At 37.7% G+C, this 13,111-nt stretch overlaps 1 long non-coding RNA gene across 1 annotated transcript; it reads left to right on the top strand.

Annotated features, from left to right (window-relative positions):
* The first annotated feature begins 457 nt into the window (after window positions 1-457).
* On the top strand, window positions 458-11,118 carry LOC310898294. Its single transcript, XR_014583182.1, has 3 exons — window positions 458-1,193; window positions 2,463-2,680; window positions 10,162-11,118. It is a non-coding gene; the product is annotated as an uncharacterized lncRNA (long non-coding RNA).
* Window positions 11,119-13,111: the final 1,993 nt, after the last annotated feature.

Below are 13,111 nucleotides of genomic sequence, written 5' to 3'. Positions count from 1 at the left end.
TTTTCTTATTTAACTCAAGGTCTTTTCTGTGCACTAACATAAATTATGCACAAGTGGGAGAGGGCACAAGAGCTGGGTTTTTCTTGTGGCAATAATTAGCCAATGACCAGAACTGCCTGGGTGCTCTCTGTACCTAATGGTCACTAGTGAAAGTACACAATAAGATGTGGCTGTCGCAGGCCTAAGGCAAACATCTGAAACTAGAAAACAAACTGCTGAGACCATCTGGAATTTTAGTCTGCAAACTGCTATTTATTCTTTTTTTTTTCCTTCTTTTTTTTTTTTTCCTTTTTTTTTTTTTTTTCTGCTAGGGCAGAGCGGATTAGTTTTAATTGACTTGATAACTACTGCAGAGAAAGAATTATCCCAGTATCTGATCCTGAAAACATTTTTCAAGAATAACTTTCAGGAGCATACGTTGGAAACTGGGAAGTATTCTGAAGGAAGTAAGTGAGAAAATAAGAGTTCAGAAAACAGAAATAGGTCATGGTACTTCTGTGATAGCACACTTCAGTTTTCATTCTTTCATTTACATGAGATTTATCTTAATGCTAAAATATTCCAAAGGGAAAAAAAAAAAAGTAATGAGTACTATTAATAGCTGCTGTGTCCTGTGTATTTCTGAATGTCAGGTGGTCATTTAGTTATTTAAATATAATATCAGAGATACAAATAAGTGAGGTACAAATCTGATGCAGGATCTTATGTTTTGTTGTTAGCCTTTGTAAGGACATAAAACTATTAAAGAGCATCCAAAGGAGGGCTACTAAGATGGTGAAGGGTCTGGAGGGCAAGACATATGAGGACCAGTCGAGGTCCCTTGGTTTGTTCAGCCCAGAGCAGAGCAGGCCGAGGGGAGGCCTCATGGCGGCCTGCAGCTCCCTCACGAGGGGAGCGGAGGGGCAGGCGCTGAGCTCTGCTCTCTGGGGACAGCGACAGGACCCGAGGGAACGGCATGGAGCTGGGACAGGGGAGGGTCAGGCTGGGGGTTAGGGAAAGGTTCTGCACCCAGAGGGTGGTCGGGCACTGGGACAGGCTGCCCAGGGTCCTGGTCATGGCACTGAGCCTGCTGGAGTTCAAGAAGTGTTTGGACAACGCTCTCAGACACATGGTCTGATTGTTGGGTGGTCCTGTGTGGAGCCAGGAGCTGGACTTGATGATCTTTGTGGATCCCTTCGAATTCAGGATATTCTGTGAGTCTAAGAACTTACAAACAAAGTTATTCTGCATTTTCTACCATCTGATGGTTGTCTCCATGTTCTTCTTTAACCATTTTTAAACTGATGTGTGGGATCTTCTGTATGTTTTATTTCCAAAGAGGGAAGGGGTAAATCCCAAACCGTCCTGTGTTTTCTTCCCTAACACACACCATTAGTTTTATACAGCTCAACTGCTCTGGTTTTATGCATTTGATGACTGAAGGGAAAACTTCCTTCTTAGAAAACAGGATGGAATAGGCAGCCATATCTAGCTTCCTACCATCATTAGAATCTGTGTAATAGATGAAAGTTTCCCAAACTGTGGTACACATAAGAGTTTATGTTATGTGAACCTCTTGAAATTGAAGGACTTTGAAAACGAGGCCCAGGGAGTGTTTCTTAAAATCCAGAGATTCAGCAGAAACATTCCCCACACCATTTCTCTTTCTTTTCCTCCTGCTGCCACACAGATTGATCATTACCTGTTTCTTCTGGCAGTATAACAAGCTAAATGCCTTGAGGACAAAAGTCTTCAAACCTCAAAGCCTACAATTTGCCTGAGGAAGACAGCATGAACAGAAAAGGTCAAATATACCACTAATCTCTTGGTCTTCATGTCCCTTCAGCTTTAGAGAGCTTCCATCCACTTGTAATTCATTACCAAGCAGAAAGGCGTTTAGGACCCAGTCCTCACAGAGTTTGTGCTTTGGGCATAGCCTTTCCTTTTCTATTGCTCTGAAAGGTGAGCAATACAGCTCAGGCCAGATACAAGAAATCATGCTGCAGAAATACATCCCACCTGGATAAATCATTCTTTTCCCCTGTGTGACTTTTAAAAAAATGTTTTGCAATGAAGCAGCCTCTCGGCATTTTTCCCATCTGTGCTATGGAAATTTCTTTTGACCTTGCTGAAGAGCCCAGCTATCCATCATGTCAGAACTGAGCTAGCTGTGAGCTGAGCACTGGGGACTGTCACCTCACCTGGCTGCCCCAGTGACTGCAAAACACAGCAGAAAACCAACCCCGGCTATCTCTGTGACAGATATGTTCCCTTTTCTGCTAGTCCTTAGACTTCTCCCTTCAGTTTTTTTCCTGTTGTTGTTGCCTCATGGTTCAGTGGAAAAAGGAAAGCGAGCACACACACAAGGTCTTATTTACCTTTAGGTGAATCTCTGTAGCATTAATCTTGATAGTAAAGAAAATTGCAATTCCATCACTTCTGTCTTTTCCCTGTTCTATTACAACATATATTTTTTGTTTCAGACCTAGAGAGGTTGATTTGCTCTTTCCTACAAGCTTTGCCTCACTAGGATATTTCACATCAACTTTAACTGTCAAGCAACTAAAAGGAACGGGTACAAGATGATGACTTAATCCAGCATCTATTGAAGTCTACGGCCACCTTTCCTTTAGATCACAACCTAAATCTCTATTCCTAAATGTGGCCTCAACACCTAATCCTTGGAGGAAAGAAAAGGAGGGTGAGTCAAGTGCAATAAAATTCTGGCATTTATTTATTTGAAGGTCACGTCAACCTGACAGCAAAAGCTTTGCTGGCTTGTGCAATGGCTTTCCAAAGAGGTGGTTACAGCAGTGCTAAAGCAAGTAATAGGAGTCCCATCATGTCAGAGAGTTAAACTGAGCCTGGACAAAGGTGGAAAATGTATCAAATTTCAGGAGAAATATAGCAATGGTGAAGGGATTAGTTCCCTTTCCTCTGACATACTCACAATAGCTCTAATGTTTTTCTGCTGCTGTGAGAGTTGGACTTGATGCTGTGGACAACTGTTGTGGCAGTTGGACTTGATGACCTTTGTAGGTCTCTCCCAACTGAACTATCATAAAATATAAAAGGCTTTTTATTTTGTTACAAGGGCAGCACTTTAGCCTACCTGTTTCAGGTAACTCAGTTATGTCCATTACTTACATGAAACTGGAAATCTGGTTTGTAGCTGCAGATGGTCAGATGGTTTCACAGAAGTGTTTGGTGCAGGAGGTTCTCAATGGAAAAAAAAAAAAAAAGTTATAACAATGATCATATGCAGTAAGAAACATCTTTACAGTTTTTTGCTAGGACAGGAGTGTTGTCTGCCCATCTCACCTGCAAGGTCAATCCCTTTGTGCTGGCTGAGAGAGACCGAGTTTAGAAGAAATTTTGCACAGATGCAGATATCTACAAAAGTGATGGTGTTGACACGATGAAATGGATCTGAATATCTGAATATATCTGAAATAGATAACAGGGCTGGAGTGAATAGCTTGAGCATACTTTGTGTCTACGGACAGGTCATTATTGATTTAAAGAACTTCTTCACAGTAAGGGTGACGGAGCACTGGAACAGGCTGCCCAGGGAGGTTGTAGAGTCTCCTTCTCTGGAGATGTTCAAGGCCCATTTGGACACCTACCTGGGCAACCTGATCTAGGGAACCTGCTTTGGCAGGGGGGTAGGACACAACGATCTCTTGAGGTCCCTTCCAACCCCTACAATTCTGTGATTCTGTGATTCTGTGTTTTTGTTTTAACACAGAACATCGAAATGTCTGAGGATGTTCTCCACATCCCTGTCATTGTATACTGCAGTTATCCTTGCTCAAAAACCAGTAGAAATTTCCTTGTACTTTTCCTTAAAACCTTACATTTTAGAGTCATGTTAATATAAAATATTCTCTGCCTTTTAGATTTTAAAGCTTCCAGGAAAAAACTAAAACATGAACACTAAATCTTGAAAGCCACAGAAAGTATAAGAATATTTCCCAGTTTCCACAAACTACCTCAGTATATGTGCATGTTTTTTACTGTTTCTTTTTTAGCATTGCAATATTTCAGCTAAGCTGATAACCTTAACACAGCTGGGGTCAGCGATATTAGAACTGGCCTCACGTATTGTGAAAGTTCACCAGTTTCCCCAGGCTGTCAGTTGGAGTAGAAGTCATCTCATTTAATAAAATTTATACAAAAGTAAGATGTCCAAATTAAGAGAGTCATCTAAGTCCTCATCCCAGCTATTTTAGGCTTGCAGCTCAGCTAGGATGAATTGCCTACTGAAAATGTGTGTTGCTGTCCTTTGACTACAGACAGTGTTTAAACAAGCTGCTTACACTAGACATTCACATTTGCATGGATGGATGATTTCCATGCTCAGAGTATGACTGCACTGGAGAGTAATGTAAAAGTAATAAGCTAGCTTTGAACAAATGGCATTTATCAGTAGCTTTTTAGCTGATTGCATTTACCAGAGAGGCAGTATAAATTAGCCTGTGCTTTACTAGGCATGTCTTTGATCCTGATATCCCATCCAACCCAGCTCCTTCTGCAGGGCACTTACAAGAGTCAGAAGACCTGGAAATGCTTTGTGATCACTTCACCCTTGTCCCTGCTATTTCTTTAGAGAGTAGGCATAACAATTGTACTTCCCAGATCCATGGAGAAGAGAGAGCTAGGGGTACATTCCCCAGTGAATCTGCACCAATCTGCGTACAGTCTGGGCAGAACCTGTGACCTGCGAGTTGACTATTCATCCCAGTTCCCTAGAGATCATGAATGTCTTCAATGTTGCTGCCACCAACTCCAGGTAGCATGAGAGTAACAATATATAATCAGGTCGTACATCTCCCTGTATGTTGTAATTTAACATGGTTCATGGAAATGAGACACCGCTTGAATAGTTAAATATGTAGGTTTTCTTGCCACCTCTGGTGCTGGATTCGTGAAATCAGGGAGGTCATTTTTCTCTATGCCTTAGTTTTGCTTTGTTTTTACCATTCACTTCTGTAGGAAAAAGATTTTAGGTCTCCATTACAAAATGTGATATAAAACTGATCCAGATAAAATTTGTAAGAAGCAGCTGAATAATCAGTTTTTTAAGTGTGTCTTCCTACAGTACTACTGTGGACTTTTCTGACAATTAAAACATGACCTGTTGTCAAATGCCAGAAGCCTCTTTTTTGTTTGTCCATTCTCAGAAGTGAATCATCCTCTTAGCTTAGCCAAGGAGTGAGTGCTAAAATGCAACTCCTCCATTATTCAGATGAAGTTAATTGAGGGCTTTCTGCTTTGCTAACAAAGGAGGTGATAAATGTCTCTCCCTTTTCCTTTACAATCTTCACCTCCTACAGTTGCTTCAGTATGTTTGAGTAGATATAATAAGCAGATTGCAGAAATTAATTAATTATGTGTTTTAACTTTTCACTTTTACCCTTCATTGAACCTTTTTGTTCCTTGGCCTTCCCTTTTGTAAAATTGAAGTTGTCTCCCAGGGTGTATAGCTTTTAATTTGACTGTATACTGTATTTAGCTGCTACAGTGCGTCAAGCATGTGGAACATTTTAACAAGGAGTTTTTAATGAATCCCTGGGAAGAAAATACCCTCAAAAACAATACTTCAGTACATAAGTACTCATATACTCTGCAGCAATAAAAACACAACAAATGGCAAAGATTTTCTCACCTATGTTTTAAATAAACTATAACCACAAACAAGGTCATAGCCATTCTCTGAGAAGTACATTTGATTAAAGGTTTCTTTCTCCAAGGCTGCGAGTAAATTATTTCAGCCTGTTTGATGATTTGCTAGAAAGATGTGTTAAATTGCTGGTAATTTGAACACCAGCAAGCAGTTTGCATACTCTTTGCATGTTTCCAATAAATGCCATCACCTTTTCTGTATTGCCCTTGGCTTCTCACACTTGTGTCAGAAGGAAATGAGAAATTTTAACACAGCCAACAAGTTCAGTACAAAGTGGAGAGGGGCAGAATTTCCCTCAGGTCTACATCCCAGTAAAGGTTCAGGGCAATGTGCAGTTATAATCAGTCACTTGTCTTTCTGAATTACTCTATTCAAATACATGGGTAGCTCTGTAACACATCTTCTTTTTCTACCATCAAATGAATTTCATGTGGCAAGAAAAGAAAAAATAATGGGCAAAAAGGAAAATCAGGACATAAGGCTAAGACAGAGTTTCAGTTTGTTGGTCTTACTGCTGAATTTATGTAGTCAAATATTTAAGTTACTAGCACTACTTCTCTAAAGCCTTTGCTGGAACGTTGTAAGAATTAGATGACGTGATATTTGTAAAGCAGTTTTCTTATGAAAATACAAAACAAAACAAACAAACAAACACATTACAATTATATCTATTTATAATTATTTAAGACTGCAGGTGAATTCCTGCTCTAAACTGAGTATTCCCTCCCACCCCTCCCTCTAAATCATGGAGTTCAGTAGCTCTGCATCAGATGGCAAAACCACCCCTACCCTGGGTGATGCACCGTCTCCCTCTCGTGGTAGATTGCTCACAGAGAGCAGTTGAAGAAGATTCTATAGCTTTAGATAACAGATTTCAAGCTTTGAAGACAGAGTGAAGACTCATGGTGTCAGACACAGTGGTCAAAATACATTTTCTGCTGCTAATGATCTATCTGGGAGAGAGACAGTTAATGTTTACATTTCAGGTTTTTTCCACAATATTTAAGGTGAATTGGAAAGCCCTAAACTAAGAATAATTATAATTGCCAAAGCCAGAAAAAAAACTTTTAACATTTTGGTAGGTTCATCAGTTTGCCTCTCTTGCTGACAGTAGCCAGAATCAGATGAAGTGGGGAAGAATAGATGGTTAACAAATTGCTTTGCTTATTCCGTAGCCTTAACCTTGACTGTTTCTGTAGAGTAGCTTTTGTTACTACTAAAGGCACAGACACTTGGATTTGTTTCTACCACTGGGTTCCCTTTAAGTGCAGCAGCTATACAATGTTCAGTACAGCTGCCACCTCAATCTCATTTCTCAGAAAAGTCTTTTCAAATGGGATCAAAGAAATCCGCTGACTGACACTTGATGGTTCGAGATGATATTGAATATTTCCTTACACTGTATTGTAGAATAGAATATTGATGCCCACTGTATTCACCAAAAATGGCACAGCTGCAAGTGGTATAAAGGAGAATCACCTTGAGGTGCTCTATACCAGCTTGAAACGCAAAGGGTTTGATAGTAAATAGGGGATTAAGTAAGGAACACTGTGTCTTCTTATATGTGAAAAGGTTATATGGAGAAAACAGGAGAAAGAAGAGGAGAATTCATCTGATCATGTGGAGATACTTGCAATTGTTTATTGTCTTTATAATCCATAGAGAGAAAGAGGCAATGATATAGTGTCATTCATCTGATCTGGTTTAGCTGACTCTTTCAGTCTGAGAGGAAGTGTTTATTTCTCTCCAGGATTTGTAAAAAAGGTATGCAGTGATTAGCTTAGGTACAGATGTACAAACCTACAATTCATAGATACGTATTTGTCAAAGGTATTTGTTCAAAATAATCCTGGCACTGGTGTTTTCCAAGGACCACTCCTAGTCTGTATGCCATGTAGGGCTTAGATTTCTAAATGAGCACTCTCTACTGCTCTTTTGATGTTCCTTTGTGACTCCATTGATTCCCTAGGAACAATTCAAGGCTCCTCGTAAAGTAGTGTAAATATCTACCTGCAGTGTCTTTAGCTGTAAGTCAATTTTGTTTTCCAGTTCCATCAGCCATTGTAGGATGTGATCCAGAAGAACACCAATCACTCCCCAAAGATCAGCGTGTCTTATTGTAGAAGTCTGTTACCACCATTCGCTACATTTTTATTTCATGTGTATGTGCTTTGTCCTATCTTTCCATTAAGTATAGCAACTGTTCATGAGACATAGCACAGCTTTGGTGTCTTGGATGTTGAAGAGTATAACAGAGCAAGACCAACTTCCAAGTGAATCAAAACTAGTTACAATAGGCTCAGTTCTGGAGTATGATTTTTCTTGAAAACTTTAAAGATGTTTCTGACATTTTCAGAACATCACAATTTAACGAAGTTATCTTTACTGGTAGAACAAAATCAAAGTGCTCAGAGAACTGACACATGATTTAACATTAGGTGGCCTTGAGCAGGCAGGGGAGATAGGGGTGGAAGACTACTGCAGAATTTACTATAGGTAGTAAAGCCAACAGAAAAAATGGAATTTCTTCTGTAGGAAGTTCTATTACTTTGATAGTTTTTATCTTAAAACTTTTTCTTTTCAGAGAATAAGGTAAAAATTGTTTGGCTATATCCCAGGGTTTAACAATGTCATAAAAAGGAGAAACAGCAGTTTATCAGGAAAAATGTGCAGTAGGGGAACAGAAGTCCAAGAACTGAAATTGAGAATGAAAAATCTAGAATTATAATTTTCACAAAATGTAGCAAAACTCAAGTAGAAGATTAAATATTGATTAAAATTAAATATTGGGTTTAGATTTTAGATTTTCATTTGAACATTTCAGTAATGCCTTATTTTTCCAACAGAGCAAATACTTCAGATTATATTGTTTGACCAATCTACTGGGTTAGAGAAGCAATTTTAATGATGCTAACAATTTCTAGATGTCTCATGTGAATATTGATGTATATTTGGTAATGTAGGAAGTGATATAGTAAGGTACTGCAATCTACTGCTGACCAAACTTGTACATTAAATTTGTCATAGAAGCACATGATATTGGTGAGCCTGAATATAAGACATAGTCTAACTACTTCATTATATTTTTGTGAATTGGTTGAACACTATGCTATCATCATTGCTCCCAAGATATTAAAAAAAAAGATTAAAAGGTTAGTTGGTGTAGCTCAGTTAAAACTTCTTTTGAGAAACAGGAGCTAATTATATGATTTTCTTTTTTTAATAATGTCTGTTGTTGAAAGAATGGGTGGCAAGGCTGAATAGAGGCAGAGGGGAAACCAGCCCTGCTTTTGCATAAAAATGAAATATTCCTTTTCCAAGGAGAAAGCCAGAGAACATGTCATACGGACAGGGCCCCTGCATTTTTCCCATGGCGCTTCCTTCTATTCTATCATTTTAGGTAGAAATCAGGTTCCAGTGGGGTATGTGCAGAATCTTCATTTGTCAGAAGTCATAGAGAAGAAGGCTGAGCTTATTTATTTGAGTTCTGTAAGTCTTTTTCATAATACTAAAGGTCAGCACACAAAAAAACCCTTTTTATGCAGAAAGCAACCCTCCTATCCCCTTTGTACTTATGGGAAATGGCTTCTATCACTGAATCTGCCACAAATGCTGCTGCAATGGCATTTGTCTGTCAGTTAAGTAGAGAATATAGCTTTGTAACCATGCATTTAAATGTCTACAGTGTAAATGCTTTTCTCAAAATAAATCAAATATTTTTCGTCTTTTCCATTATTATGTTTTCTCTCTCCTTGAAAATGATTTGAGTTTAGGAGGTTGTTTAACACTTAAGTACTGCCATGGAAAGAACATTTTTTTCATTCTGAGTTTACAAAGACATCATCGTGAGCAGGAATTTTCTGTCTTCAAAATGTTAATTAAGGAAAGCAATGGATAAATGCAAAAAGCATTAAATAAAAAAGCAATTAAATAAAAAATAAATTATAAATTAATATATAAATTAAATAAATAAAGCAATAAATAAATGCATCTACAAGTTCCTGGCCTCAGGGAAGTGTCACCACAATATTTATTGTTTGCATGAATGAGTTTCTCACATAAACACTTTTCCCTATTAAAAGATACAAAGCTTATATTTCAAATCATAATAGTTATGAGGGGGAGAAATGATGGGAGAGAAAAAAATATGTTTTTCAGATTAGGTTTGAAAATAGATAGAGGGTCAATGAAATGGAAATAGACAAGAAGACAGATATCTGAGGAATATTTAGAATGGAAGGTATCTTTTGGTTAGAATTAGGAAAACCAAAAAGTCTGATTGAGAGGTTGCTTCCACAACCATGTCTCCATGAGTATTTTTTCATCTTTGCATTGCTACCAGTGCAGTTGCAGCCAAAGGTGAGATCAGCTAGTTGCAGGAAGAACTTCCTAAAGGAATCTAGAAATGGTCCGTATTATCTTATAATTCTGAAAAAAAATTTCTCTGAAAGATAACCTCATGTTTTCTAATGTGTTATCTTTTCATTTGACAACAGGCTCATGATCTTTTTTCATGGACTACTTGTGGACTGGTAGCCAATCAACAGCACAACTGCTTTCCTGCTTTCTGCTTTCCTTTGTCATACCTGGAAAACAAACAGACAAACAAAACAAACAAACAAACAAACAAAACACATAACTAAAGCCAGAGACAAAAAAAACCCACCTCCTATATACCAGTCTTGAATCAAGGCTGGAGCAGAAGGTACCGAATGAAGTCAGTTGTTTGGATCATGAAGTAAGTAGGCATTGGACCTGCTTGTATTAACATGAGCTAATAAGCAAAGACACAAGCCTGTGAAAATTGGGTTGGGTCCCTGACTGGAACTAGAGACAGACATGGAAGCAAAAAGAACCAACACAGTCAAATTAAGAAAAGGGAATGAAAGGCAGGCAAAATCAATGCTCCTGCCATTCCTATTCCACCTCATTAAAACAGAGAGAATTTCGCAGGAAGGATATGGGATTTACCTAAAAGAAGGAATTTCTAAAATTTTCCTTAAATAAAACTACTGTTTAAAGTTGATTTTGATTTTAAAATTTTTAACATTTATTATAAAACAGAATAGAAGGAAGTTTTGCAAGAAGAAATGGAACATTCAAAATATTAAATTTTGAAAAAGTAAGAGTCTAATATTTTAAGGTCTTCAGAAATTGTTTATCTTTTATTTTCTTGAGCAGAAATGAAAAAATAGAGATTCATTTCTAAAAGTTTGGGGTGATTTTAGCTCAAAATTTATTGCTAAAAATGCTCTAATAAGAAAACTCACCCAGATCATCTAGAAGTCTTCTCTTTCTGTGAGTATGAATAGTATGAGTTCAGCATGAGGCTTTCTAGCCAAATTTGTCTTAGTGCATTATAATCTCAAACAGATAACATCATTAGTAAAGTACTGATAGTAACCATTGGAAGAAAGTATATAGACATCATTTAACACTGAATCTCTCTGCTCAACTTATAGTTACTGTTACTGATCTTTGATGTCGCTGACCAGCCATCCAAAATGTAAGCATACGAAGATATGAAAAAAAAATGTAAATATTTGAATATCTCTTCTTGTAGTGGATGTTTATTATTAAAATATATTTTCCTTCCAAAATGAAAAGCAAGTAAAGCGAAAACAGAAGGTGAAATAGAACAAAAGGATAGTCATAAGTGAAATAGAGAAGAAGAGGGATGAAAGGTAAATTGAAGAGAAGATGGAAGAAAAGACTAACAACGGTATTTAAAAGACTGGGATAAAAAATTTTGAGATGAATAGCAAGGAAATATGCTGCTTAGGTCCTTTTCAGGGTGGCTAGGAAGGTAATAGCTGTAGCATCTATGTTAGGATGATCTGAACATTTCTCAAAACTCCAAGAACTATCAAAAGTCCACTAATTTCATAAGTTCTTTCTAGGAGATAATACGTCTTGCTCCTGTGTCTCAGTGCTCTCGGACTTCTTCAGCAGGCTCTACTGGCAGTATCTTTCCAACTGGCCAAACACTTCAAGGATCTCTGTATTGTTCCCAACAACTGGTACTGGTGTAGAGTGACTATAACACTGTAAAGAACCACCTGAGCGAATCATCCTATGTTGTCATGGACACAGAAATTCTTTTAAAAAGATAAAATGCCATCTTAAAATGAGCTGCTACTGTCTTTGCTCTTAAAATAGCAAGCATACTCAGCTGTATTTAGATATTTTCTGTATATCTTTCATTGGTGTTTGCATATCTTTATATTTTGTACTAACAGAAAAAAAATAAAAACTTTTCTTTATATCATTTTTATCTAGCTATATCTGTAAGTAGAGAAAAAAAGCCTTTAAGAGATATAGGAAAACACTTTTGTTTTGTTTTAATTATGAAAATCTGTACTGACTCCCATTCTGATCCTTAATTATCATGTCTTGGTAGGACTATACACTCTACTGTACTCAATTATAGCCATAAATGTCTATTTACCGCCATTTGTACATTATTTGTAAGAACAGGAAGAAATGTTATGGTCAGCACACAGTCCTGAAGGCCCAAACTGTTCTTGGACTTCTCTGATGGCTCAAAAACTAAGGAGGGAAAAGGAAGGAAAAGTATATTGGTGTGCCTCAGTGTGACAAAGAACAGATCTTTTAAAATTTGTAGAGCAATGCTATTACTGCTCTGGTAATAAATTGCCATGATTTGAACTTACCAGAATAAGAATCTCCAAGTGATAATGGAGATTGCATGTGGTTGAAACAGAACTCATGTGAAGGGCTGTGACTTTCCAACCTCACTTGCTGCAATAGCAATATATATATATACAAAATAGTGTTTTTTGATAATACCTTGAATGGTTAAGATGTACTCTTCTCCTTCTCTTGCTCCCTGCCACATTGGGATTCCAGAGATGGTGACCGTCACTGAAGGTTTAGATCCCGGCAGCAAGCTGAGAAACAAACAGCAGTGTGAAAAAGACTTTTAAAACCTGCTTTAAAATCTTTCTGTGGATGGAAAAAAAGTATTGGCTTGGTAACACGAAAGGGATTTTTTTCACTCTGTAGCGCTAGATGAGATCTAACACATCAGCAGTGACTACAGGTCACTAATGACAGATGGCTGCTCGGTGACCTATGAGAAATATCTATTGGTCTCAGTCCAGAGTGTAGTGAACAGGTATCTGTATTACAGCTGGTGCTAACTGGCAACTTTGTTCACAGTCTCAGCAGAGAAACCAAGGACCAAATCGCCTGCAGAGACTGAGCTGTCCTCTCACCCTGACACAACAAGGATGAAACATATTGGCAAGAAAATCTTCCCTTATGCTACCTAAATTTGAATGTCCTTTGTATTTCCAGTGTCTTTCCTGGGTAGAAAACACTTCAGAAAATATTGTGGATTTTATATTTTTGCAAATATTTAGGCAATGTGTACACGCATATTTATTAAAGAAGCAGCCATAAGAGAACCATAGTTAGCAATTG

Source organism: Anser anser (assembly GCF_964211835.1).
Source record: "Anser anser genome assembly, chromosome: 4".
Taxonomy (NCBI): Eukaryota; Metazoa; Chordata; class Aves; order Anseriformes; family Anatidae; genus Anser; species Anser anser.
The sequence above is the reverse complement of the archived record's forward strand: the minus strand, read 5'-3'. Positions and strand labels throughout refer to the sequence as shown.